This window comes from Panulirus ornatus, chromosome 47 (genome assembly GCF_036320965.1).
Source record: "Panulirus ornatus isolate Po-2019 chromosome 47, ASM3632096v1, whole genome shotgun sequence".
Classification (NCBI taxonomy): Eukaryota; Metazoa; Arthropoda; class Malacostraca; order Decapoda; family Palinuridae; genus Panulirus; species Panulirus ornatus.
In genome coordinates this window covers 16,702,850-16,715,907 of record NC_092270.1, presented here as the reverse complement: position 1 = coordinate 16,715,907, position 13,058 = coordinate 16,702,850, and the positions used below count along the sequence as shown (strand labels likewise).

Sequence of the window (13,058 nt, the reverse complement as noted above, 5' to 3'; positions counted from 1 at the left end):
TATATTTGCATGTGTGGACGTATGTATATACATGTGTATGGGGGTGGGTTGGGCCATTTTCTTTCGTCTGTTTCCTTGCGCTACCTCGCAAACGCGGGAGACAGTGACAAAGCAAAAAAAAAAAAAAAAAATACATATATATATATATATATATATATATATATATATATATATATATATATATATATATATATATATATATACATATATATATATATTTGCTTTTCTAAGTATTTCTCACATACATTCTTCAAAGCAAACACCTGATCCACACATCCTCTACCACTTCTGAAACCACACTGCTCTTCCCCAATCTGATGCTCTGTACCTGCCTTCACCCTCTCAATCAATACCCTCCCATATAATTTACCAGGAATACTCAACAAACTTATACCTCTGTAATTTGAGCACTCACTCTTATCCCCTTTGCCTTTGTACAATGGCACTATGCATGCATTCCGCCAATCCTCAGGCACCTCACCATGAGTCATACATACATCAAATATATATGTATATATATTTTTTTTTTTGCTTTGTCGCTGTCTCCCGCATTTGCGAGGTAGCGCAAGGAAACAGACAAAAGAAATGGCTCAACCCACCCCCATACACATGTATATACATACACATCTACACACGCAAATATACATACCTACACAGCTTTCCATGGTCTACCCCAGACGCTTCACATGCCCTGATTCAATCCACTGACAGCACGTCAACCCCGGTATACCACATTGATCCAATTCACTCTATTCCTTGCCCTCCTTTCACCCTCCTGCATGTTCAGGCCCCGATCACACAAAATCTTTTTCACTCCATCTTTCCACCTCCAATTTGGTCTCCCACTTCTCCTCGTTCCCTCCACCTCCGACACATATATCCTCTTGGTCAATCTTTCCTCACTCATTCTCTCCATGAGCCCATACCATTTCAAAACACACTCTTCTGCTCTCTCAACAACGCTCTTTTTATTTCCACACATCTCTCTTACCCTTACGTTACTTACTCGATCAAACCACCTCACACCACACATTGTCCTCAAACATCTCATTTCCAGCACATCCACCCTCCTGCGCACAACTCTATCCATAGCCCATGCCTCGCAACCATACAACATTGTTGGAACCACTATTCCTTCAAACATACCCATTTTTGCTTTCCGAGATAATGTTCTCGACTTGCACACATTCTTCAAGGCTCCCAGGATTTTCGCCCCCTCCCCCACCCTATGATCCACTTCCACTTCCATGGTTCCATCCGCTGCCAGATCCACTCCCAGATATCTAAAACACTTTACTTCCTCCAGTTTTTCTCCATTCAAACTTACCTCCCAATTGCCTTGACCCTCAACTCTACTGTACCTAATAACCTTGCTCTTATTCACATTTACTCTTAACTTTCTTCTTTCACACACTTTACCAAACTCAGTCACCAGCTTCTGCAGTTTCTCACATGAATCAGCCACCAGCGCTGTATCATCAGCGAACAACAACTGACTCACTTCCCAAGCTCTCTCATCCACAACAGACTTCATACTTGCCCCTCTTTCCAAAACTCTTGCATTCACCTCCCTAACAACCCAATCCATAAACAAATTAAACAACCATGGAGACATCACACACCCCTGCTGCAAACCAACATTCACTGAGAACCAACAACTTTCCTCTCTTCCTACATGTACACATGCCTTACATCCTCGATAAAAACTTTTCACTGCTTCTAACAACTTGCCTCCCACACCATATATTCTTAATACCTTCCACAGAGCATCTCTATCAACTCTATCATATGCCTTCTCCAGATCCATAAATGCTACATACAAATCCATTTGCTTTTCTAAGTATTTCTCACATACATTCTTCAAAGCAAACACCTGATCCACACATCCTCTACCACTTCTGAAACCACACTGCTCCTCCCCAATCTGATGCTCTGTACATGCCTTCTCCCTCTAAATCAATACCCTCACATATAATTTACCAGGAATACTCAACAAACTTATACCTCTGTAATTTGAGCACTCACTCTTATCCCCTTTGCCTTTGTACAATGGCACTATGCACGCATTCTGCCAATCCTCAGGCACCTCACCATGAGTCATCAAACATTAAATAACCTTACCAACCAGTCAACAATAGTCACCCCCTTTTTTAATAAATTACACTGCAATACCATCCAAACCTGCTGCCTTGCCGGCTTTCATCTTCTGCAAAGCTTTTACTATATATATTTATATATATATATATATATATATATATAATATATATATATATATATATATATATTATCCCTGGGGATAGGGGATGAAGAATACTTCCCACGTATTCCCTGCGTGTCGTAGAAGGCGACTAAAAGGGAAGGGAGCGGGAGGCTGGAAATCCTCCCCTCTCGTTTTTTTTTTTCTTTTTTCTAATTTTCCAAGAGAAGGAACAGGGGGGCCAGGTGAGGATATTCCACAAAGGCCCAGTCCTCTGTTCTTAACGCTACCTCGCTAATGCCAGAAATGGCGGATAGTTTAAAAGAAAGAAAAGAAAGATATATATATATATATATATATATATATATATATATATATATATATATATTTTTTTTTTTTTTAATACTTTGTCGCTGTCTCCCGCGTTTGCGAGGTAGCGCAAGGAAACAGACGAAAGAAATGGCCCAACCCCCCCCCCATCCACATGTATATACATACGTCCACACACGCAAATATACATACCTACACAGCCTTCCATGGTTTTCCCCAGACGCTTCACATGCCCTGATTCAATCCACTGACAGCACATCAACCCCGGTATACCACATCGCTCCAATTCACTCTATTCCTTGCCCTCCTTTCACCCTCCTGCATGTTCAGGCCCCGATCACACAAAATCTTTTTCACTCCATCTTTCCACCTCCAATTTGGTCTCCCTCTTCTCCTCGTTCCCTCCACCTCCGACACATATATCCTCTTGGTCAATCTTTCCTCACTCATTCTCTCCATGTGCCCAAACCACTTCAAAACACCCTCCTCTGCTCTCTCAACCACGCTCTTTTTATTTCCACACATTTCTCTTACCCTTACGTTACTCACTCGATCAAACCACCTCACACCACACATTGTCCTCAAACATCTCATTTCCAGTACATCCATCCTCCTGCGCACAACTCTATCCATAGCCCACGCCTCGCAACCATACATTGTTGGAACCACTATTCCTTCAAACATACCCATTTTTGCTTTCCGAGATAATGTTCTCGACTTCCACACATTCTTCAAGGCCCCCAGAATTTTCGCCCCCTCCCCCACCCTATGATCCACTTCCGCTTCCATGGTTCCATCTGCTGCCAGATCCACTCCCAGATATCTAAAACACTTCACTTCCTCCAGTTTTTCTCCAGTAGAGGATGTGTGGATCAGGTGTTTGCTTTGAAGAATGTATGTGAGAAATACTTAGAAAAGCAAATGGATTTGTATGTAGCATTTATGGATCTGGAGAAGGCATATGATAGAGTTGATAGAGATGCTCTGTGGAAGGTATTAAGAATATATGGTGTGGGAGGCAAGTTGTTAGAAGCAGTGAAAAGTTTTTTATCGAGGATGTAAGGCATGTGTACGTGTAGGAAGAGAGGAAAGTGATTGGTTCTCAGTGAATGTAGGTTTGCGGCAGGGGTGTGTGATGTCTCCATGGTTGTTTAATTTGTTTATGGATGGGGTTGTTAGGGAGGTAAATGCAAGAGTTTTGGAAAGAGGGGCAAGTATGAAGTCTGTTGGGGATGAGAGAGCTTGGGAAGTGAGTCAGTTGTTGTTCGCTGATGATACAGCGCTGGTGGCTGATTCATGTGAGAAACTGCAGAAGCTGGTGACTGAGTTTGGTATATATATATATATATATATATATATATATATATATATATATATATATATATATATATATATAGCGCTGTATTTACTCCTCTGTGAGAATAAATAAACACACACACCAGCCTACGCTAGTTAAGAGTGAAGCTGCGCTTAAGTCTAAAGATCATATTAAGAGTAAACAGGTGACTGGGCTTCTACCTCAACACTTCCTCCACTGTGGAAATTGGTGAGGTTGTGATTGAGGCTGAAGGATAATACTGTAGGTGATGTTGTGCACGTCTACTGGTTATGCTAAGGTGATGATTGACCCGCACTACTGTTGGTGTGGTTGGTAAGATGCAGTTGGTGTGTGACACCACTGCACTCTGGAGCCCCTGTAGCATTCGGCCCCAAGTGAACTTTTAAATGCAGAACGAATATTTCATACCTGAGACATATGTTTTCACTTTCTGGTACAATACCAATGATATTAATCCAGTTTTAATCCATGTTTCCGTTACTGACTAATGATCTAAACTCTGCTGAGAATCATAACAACTGTACATCAAGGCCTAACTTACAGAATGCATCTACTGCTCCACAACAAACATCAGCGGTTGTTGTTAAGCCACCACCACACAAACACATCCAGCGCATCATCAGACAGCAGCACAAACATATCCAACGCATCATCAGACAGCAACACAAACATATCCAGCGAATTATCAGACCACCACACAAACATATCCAGCGTATTATCAGACCACCACACAAACATATCCAGCGCATCATCAGACCAACACACAAACATATCCTGATTAAGGTGGCCTGTGGGGAATGCGGTGCAGGCCAAGCATTCCACTTGTCTTAGTCAAGTTGAAATTGAAATATTAATGACATATTTGCATCAAAGGGATGTGGTAGTACACTACTCTACTCCTCATCTTCATTATTCCCCAGTGGGATTTACAAGAAATATTCAAAGATATCATAGGTTTTGTGCAAGATATGTACAGTGCAAAGAAAACTAACATACAGTGGCCCTCATTTTAAATCTCCCGAACTCATGACAAGGATGTCACAACCTTGTTGCAAAGTTTTTGTACTGTGCAATTTTTTGTTAATCACACCATTATTAATCATCCAACAAAATTGCTCTTTTTAATTACTTATTTTTTCTGTAAGGCTGATTTTTTTTTTTACAACCAAATACATAATGTTCCCATGTATGTCCATTTCTCATTTGGCACAGTTGATAGGCTCGACTAGTCCCTCCACTTAACTGCCAATAATATTTATAGCCGTCTTAGTCTCATTAACACATTATCCACAGATGTAAGGTTTGCCCCATGAGTTACGTTGATGGTATTTATCACATAGATATTGTTGTAAAGTCTCACTGTTTAGCAATTCCACCTATACTTACAATTTCCCATTCTTCTCTTATTCTTTTCATTTCATTCTAAATCATTTCTATATTCTTATAAGTAACAAAATCTATGTAAATCTTTTCTGTGGCTTTTCTGGCCACCCCATCAGCCACTTCATTAAAATGTGATGGAATCCACATAAATTGTACATATAACCAGACGTTTACAAATGTTAACAACATGGTAGTTACATGGCTGCTTACTCTGCAGGGCCTTCAGTGCACTTCCACTGTCCACAAAGATATACGTATCTTTACATTTCTCTATAGCAATCTGAAGACCCTTACACATTGCATGTAACTCAGTCAGAATCGATGAGGTATTATCACTAATCCTTTTACTAATTGTTTCATCTGCGAAACATGAAACATTCTTTACTAAAAAGAAAAAAAAAATCTTGTGGAAATACTACATCCCGCTCGGCCATTATACAAGACTAAGCCATCACAGTACATATGTACAACATTACGTCTGGGGAAGCTAAACATTTTCTCAAAAAAAAAAAAAAAAATGACTGGGACGACAATCAGCTTTTCTCCACCCAAGCTGTGAGTTATCTACTTCAATGCCTCCATCTTGTCCTGGTCTAAACCTTTATGTAAGTTGGTAAAGAATCACAATGTTTATCAACTCGCTAATAACATCATACAAAGTCCTTTTATACTTGGACGCATTACTAAGATTTCTTCTTTCACGCATTTACATAATTTCCTCCACGTATCTGGGTAGGTTCATCATTACCCAATACTTTAACATCATCAAACTCCCGTAAAATATGTAACAATCTTCTACCATTAATATTACTGGGTCCTACAGTACCCAGAACTTCATGTCTTCCATCAATATCACCAACCAAGTCAGCCAGTAGTAATAAACACTCTGGCATATCATCAATATCCCTTTGAGGATGGACATAGATATTAACAATACATATATAGTCACACCTTAAACACAAACTTTGACACACAAATATTCTGTCCCATTAAGCTTTTCCGCTGTTCCCACTTTCTCTTGTACATCTTTCCTGAAGTATGGTAAGAGACCTCTAATATTATTTGTTCTGTTAATTGTAAGACAAAAACACTGATAATCATCACGAAATATTATGATGCTACCATTATCGTCTGTTGTCGTTTCCTGTAGAGTAATAACCTCCAGCAACAGAACATATGCATGTACATATGTGGTCCTCCACCAACAGAACATATGCATGTACATATGTGGTCCTCTACCAACAGAACATATGCATGTACATATGTGGTCCTCTACCAACAGAACATATGCATGTACATATGTGGTCCTCTACCAACAGAACATATGCATGTACATATGTGGTCCTCTACCAACAGAACATATGCATGTACATATGTGGTCCTCCACCAACAGAACATATGCATGTACATATGTGGTCCTCCACCAACAGAACATATGCATGTACATATGTGGTCCTCTACCAACAGAACATATGCATGTACATATGTGGTCCTCCACCAACAGAACATATTCATGTACATATGTGGTCCTCTACCAACAGAACATATTCATGTACATATGTGGTGCTCCAGCGTAAACTGTTAAAATTCCACGAAATAACATTCAAACTGCTAGTTTCCACTTTCCCCACAAGACCATTCTAATTTGCTCATTCACAAACTGTTCCATGACTACTTTCACCTGAGTCAATACCTTATCCTACCAAGTGGTGGTCGGGGATCATATCATCCCACCTGTGGGTTATTTCACCCGAGTCAATACCTTATCCTACCAAGTGGTGGTCGGGGATCATGTCACCCCACCTGGGGGCTATTTCCTTCTCATGTCCACATTTCCCGCCCCAACACAATGGAGGCGGGGCTTTGTCCATCATCAGGCAATTATTTTCGGTTAGCTTGGCCGATCCAAGGGCACCTCTCTTAGCATTCTTCTAGCTTGGTTTGCAAAAAAATATATATTTCTCAGCATTTGTCAACAACATGCATCTTTATTCTCTAATTTCCCTCTTCTCTCCTTATATTTGTGCGCTCTCTGATGCGTTGGATGTATTTCTGTACCGTGCATATGATGTGCTGGATATGGTTATGTGTTATCTGCTAGATACGTTGGATTGGATATGTTTGTGTGTTGTTTACTAAATAGATGCGCTAAATGTTTTTAATGTTACCTACTAAATGTCCTGGATAATTTTCCATATTGGGTATTAGAAGCGCTAGATATGGTAATGTGTTTACTGGATATGTTTGTGTACTTCCTGTGGATGAGCTGGATTTGTCTACATGTTTCCCATCAGACGCACTGTGCGCACTTTGCTTGCGTGCTGCCTGCCAGATGCGTTAGATATGTTTATATAGTGCCAGTTAGATGCTCTGAATATATTTATATGGTGCCAGTTAGATGCTCTGAATGTTTATATGGTGCCAGTTAGATGCTCTGAATATGTTTATATGGTGCCAGTTAGATGCTCTGAATATGTTTATATGGTGCCAGTTAGATGCTCTGAATATGTTTATATGGTGCCAGTTAGATGCTCTGAATATGTTTATATGGTGCCAGTTAGATGCTCTGAATATGTTTATATGGTGCCAGTTAGATGCTCTGAATATGTTTATATGGTGCCAGTTAGATGCTCTGAATATGTTTATATGGTGCCAGTTAGATGCTCTGAATGTTTATATGGTGCCAGTTAGATGCTCTGAATATGTTTATATGGTGCCAGTTAGATGCTCTGAATATGTTTATATGGTGCCAGTTAGATGCTCTGAATATGTTTATATGGTGCCAGTTAGATGCTCTGAATATGTTTATATAGTGCCAGTTAGATGCTCTGAATATGTTAGTGTGTTGTTTGCTGGATGCGCTCGATATATTTGTGTGACCTGTTGGACATGTTTGTCCGCTGCCCGCCAGATGCAGTGTATATGTTAATGTGGTGCCTTTTCGCTGGATATGTTTGTGTTACCCTCTGAATGCGTTTGTCTGTGTTGTCTTGTGGATGCGCTGTGTTGTCGTCTGGAGTCGCTGGATGTTTGCATGGCTTCTTGATTCGCCGGATATGTTTGTGTTACTTGGATGCGCTTGATGTCTTGTGGTTGCGCTGTATATGTCTGTGTTGTGTTATGAATGCGATTTATATGCTTGTGTTGTCTTCTGGATTCTCTGGATATGTTTGTATTTATTCTTGATTCGCCTGGTGTTTGTGTTGTTTCTGGATGCACTAGATAAGTTTGTGTTGTCCTCTGGATGCGCTGGATGTATTTGTTTGTTGCTTGCTGAATATGTTTACCTAAATGCACTGGATATGTTTGTTTCCTGCTTGCTATATCGTTGGATGTGTTTGCTGCTTGCTATATCCGCAGGATATGTTCGTGTACTGCTTGTGTATCCGAAAGATATGATTGTGTGCTGCTTGCTATATCCGCAAGATATGTTTGTGTGCTGCTTGCTGTATCCGAAAGATATGTTTGTGTGCTGCTTGCTATATCCGCTTGATATGTTTGTGTGCTGCTTGCTATATCCGCTTGATATGTTTGTGTGCTGCTTGCTATATCCGCTTGATATGTTTGTGTGCTGCTTGCTATATCCGCTTGATATGTTTGTGTGCTGCTTGCTGTATCCGCTGGATATGTTTGTACTGCTGCTTGCTGTATCCGAAAGATATGTTTGTGTGCTGCTTGCTATATCCGCTTGATATGTTTGTGTGCTGCTTGCTATATCCGCTTGATATGTTTGTGTGCTGCTTGCTATATCCGCTTGATATGTTTGTGTGCTGCTTGCTATATCCGCTTGATATGTTTGTGTGCTGCTTGCTATATCCGCTTGATATGTTTGTGTGCTGCTTGCTGTATCCGCTGGATATGTTTGTACTGCTGCTTGCTGTATCCGAAAGATATGTTTGTGTGCTGCTTGCTATATCCGCTTGATATGTTTGTGTGCTGCTTGCTATATCCGCTTGATATGTTTGTGTGCTGCTTGCTGTATCCGCTGGATATGTTTGTACTGCTGCTTGCTGTATCCGAAAGATATGTTTGTGTGCTGCTTGCTATATCCGCTTGATATGTTTGTGTGCTGCTTGCTATATCCGCTTGATATGTTTGTATGCTGCTTGCTGTATCCGCTGGATATGTTTGTACTGCTGCTTGCTGTATCCGAAAGATATGTTTGTGTGCTGCTTGCTATATCCGCTTGATATGTTTGTGTGCTGCTTGCTGTATCCGCTGGTTATGTTTGTGCTGCTGCTTGCTGTATCCGAAAGATATGTTTGTGTGCTGCTTGCTATCTCCGCTCGATATGTTTGTGTGCTGCTTACTGTATCCGCTGGATATGTTTGTGTGCTGCTTGCTGTATCCGCTAGATATGTTTGTGTGCTGCTTGCTGTATCCGCTGGATATGAACTGACTTATGAACTGGTCCCTCGATGTAGTTACCGTAACTACTCATTTGTACCGTCCAGGACAGGAAAGTTTACGGTTAGACTACCCTGTCCCTTGCTGTATATAGTGTTGAAGGTACAATATTTTTTTCGGTTTAGTTAATATGGTTAGATAATTTCTGGTTTCTGTAATTGATCTATTGTTGCTTGAGAAACAATCTGGTATTATATCCTGTGCAAATTAAGATTAGAGGAGATTTTGGATATGAGAATATTTCGTAACTTTTGTGGGACATCACCTCTATAAATACCCGTTTGATGTTAATGATAAGGAAATCGTATAACAATTTGGTAATGAACGTAGTTAATGTATGAACACACAGATATATGAATATGAATGGCACTGTCTGACAGTAGTAGGTATGTATTACAATTTACGCCTCACAGAAGTTACAAAATTTCTCTTGTATGCAATCGATAGATCTAAATTTTTGTAGGTCACTCTAATATATATTACTAAGCTCGAAAATGAATATCAAGGGAAATATTGATGAGAGTATTCCATAATTTTCGTGGGGCAGAAGTGCACTGACCTGAGAACAAATATTTGAATTTTATTGTATTACATGAAAGCCAGGTCCTTATGGTGTAAGACTGTAATAACATTCTTTGAAAGTTAAAAATCATTACGCAATAGGAGAAACCTTGAGTAGTGCTGAAAATATTCATGGTAAAATTCTATTACTACTTAATTTTCTTTTATTAACTTGTTAATTGTTCAGAAGTGATACTAGTGTTATAGGTGATAGAACATAATGAAACTGGTACCAATGAAATCTTAACTATGGGAACTATGGGTGGAGATGTAACAGTGTAGCACCTAGAATTTCATTTTAAAGTTTTCATAAAGTGGGCAGGGCTTTGAAGTAATGGAAAATTGTGGGGTAAAACGACTCAGAATAATAATTTACATTTTAAGTGAGGCATTTGCAACACCTAAGTTGAAATCTTGCAGATAGTAAATGAGCAGGAACGATGCCTGTGGCATCATGATGTCATTTTTAAATGTCCTCACGAATAGCATAAGGACACTAGAGTCTAGAGCTTTATCTAGTTTGTATGTTAATATACAAAGTGAACAAAGCTTTAATGATACAAGAAAACCAACTTGTGGAGTGAAATTCTTATTTTCCTTTATTATTTATGCATTTCAGTTAATGCTGCAGTGCACTGTAATGCTTGAATGTGACTAATTTTGAGTTTTGCAGATGAATTGGGTGATTTCAGATGCCTACATAAGTTTAGGGCTCAGATCAATACTTATGAGATTTTTCCCACATTGTTGAATTCCTAAGTCTCTATAGATGTCTCAACTCACTTTTTATACTCCCAACCAAATGGAAAAGCTTGGTGGAGCTCAGTCCAGTACTGTACATTATTTTCATAATACATAATGATATTTTAGATATCTGGGAGTGGACTTAGCAGCAGATGGAACCATGGAAACGGAAGTGAGTCACAGGGTGGGGGAGGGGGCGAAGGTTCTGGGAGCGTTGAAGAATTTATGGAAAGTGAGATAACATTATCTTGGAGAGCAAAAATGGGTATGTTTGAAGGAGTAGTGGTTCCAACAATATTATATGGTTGCGAGGCATGGGCAATAGATAGGGTTGTGCGGAGGAGGATGGATATGTTGGAAATGAAATGTTTGATGACAATATGTGATGTGAGGTGGTTTTATTAAGTAATGAAAGGGCAAGAGAGATGTGTGGTAATAAAAAGAGTGTGGTTGAGAGAGCAGAAGAGTGTGTTGAAATGGTTTGGACACATGGAGAGAATGAGTGTGGAAGGATTGACAAAGAGGCAGTATATGTCAGAGGTGGAGGGAAGAAGGAGAAGCAGGAGACCAAATTGGAGGGAAAGGATGGAGTGAAAAAGATTTTGAACCGTTGGGGCCTGAACATACAGGAGGGTGAAAGGCATGCAAGAAATAGAGAGAATTGGAATGATGTGGTATACCGGGGTTGGCGTGCTGTCATTGGATTGAACCAGGGCATGTGAAGAGTATGGGGTAAACCATAGAAAAGTCTGTGGAGCCTGGATGTGGAAAGGGAGCTGTGGTTTCAGTGCATTACACATGACAGCTAGAGACTGAGTGTGAATGAATGTGGCCTTTTTTGTCTGTTCCAGGCGCTGCCTCACTGGAGGAGGGGATACTGTTTCGTGTGGGCTGTGTAGGGACAGGAATGGATGAAAGCAGCAAGTATGGATATGTACATGTCTTTGTTTGAATATGTATGTATACCACATCGTTCCAGTTCACTCTATTCCTTGCACGCCTTTCACCCTCCTGCATGTTCAGGCCCCGATCACTCAAAATCTTTTTCACTCCATCTTTCCACCTCCAATATGGTCTCCCTGGGGATAGGGGAGAAAGAATACTTCCCACACATTCCTCACATGTCGTAGAAGGCGACTAAAGGGGACGGGAGCGGGGGGCTAGAAACCCTCCCCTCCTTGTATTTTAACTTTCTAAATGGGGAAACAGAAGAAGGAGTCACGCGGCGAGTGCTCATCCTCCTCGAAGGCTCAGATTGGGGTGTCTAAATGTGTGTGGATGTAACCAAGATGAGAAAAAAGGAGAGATAGGTAGTATGTTTGAGGAAAGGAACCTAGATGTTTTGGCTCTGAGTGAAACGAAGCTCAAGGGTAAAGGGGAAGAGTGGTTTGGGAATGTCTTGGGAGTAAAGTCAGGGGTTAGTGAGAGGACAAGAGCAAGAGAAGGAGTAGCACTACTCCTGAAACAGGAGTGGTGGGAGTATGTGATAGAGTGTAAGAAAGTAGACTCTAGATTGATATGGGTGAAACTGAAAGTGGATGGAGAGAGATGGGTGATTATTGGTGCATATGCACCTGGGCATGAGAAGAAAGATCATGAGAGGCAAGTGTTTTGGGAGCAGCTGAATGAGTGTGTTAGTGGTTTTAATGCACGAGACCAGGTTATAGTGATGGGTGATTTGAACGCAAAGGTGAGTAATGTGGCAGTTGAGGGAATAATTGGTATACATGGGGTGTTCGGTGTTGTGAATGGAAATGGTGAAGAGCTTGTAGATTTATGTGCTGAAAAAGGACTGGTGATTGGGAATACCTGTTTAAAAAGAGAGATATACATAAGTATACGTATGTAAGTAGGAGAGATGGTCAGAGAGCGCAATTGGATTACGTGTTAATTGATAGGCGTGCGAAAGAGAGACTTTTGGATGTTAATGTGCTGAGAGGTGCAACTGGAGGGATGTCTGATCATTATCTTGTGGAGGCGAAGGTGAAGATTTGTAGAGGTTTTCAGAAAAGAAGAGAGAATGTTGGGGTGAAGAGAGTGGTGAGAGTAAGTGAGCTTGGGAAGGAGACTTGTGTGAGGAAGTACAAGGAGAGACTG

General features: G+C 40.5%; 1 long non-coding RNA gene across 1 annotated transcript in view; it reads right to left on the bottom strand.

The window, feature by feature from the left end:
* The window catches only part of LOC139763613 (uncharacterized), a 24,442-nt gene extending 19,972 nt beyond the window's left edge, over positions 1 to 4,470 (bottom strand). The window contains exon 1 of the long non-coding RNA XR_011716193.1: positions 4,408 to 4,470. This is a non-coding gene — a long non-coding RNA (uncharacterized lncRNA). The remainder of the gene's footprint in view (positions 1 to 4,407) is intronic.
* Between the last annotated feature and the right edge of the window lie 8,588 nt (positions 4,471 to 13,058).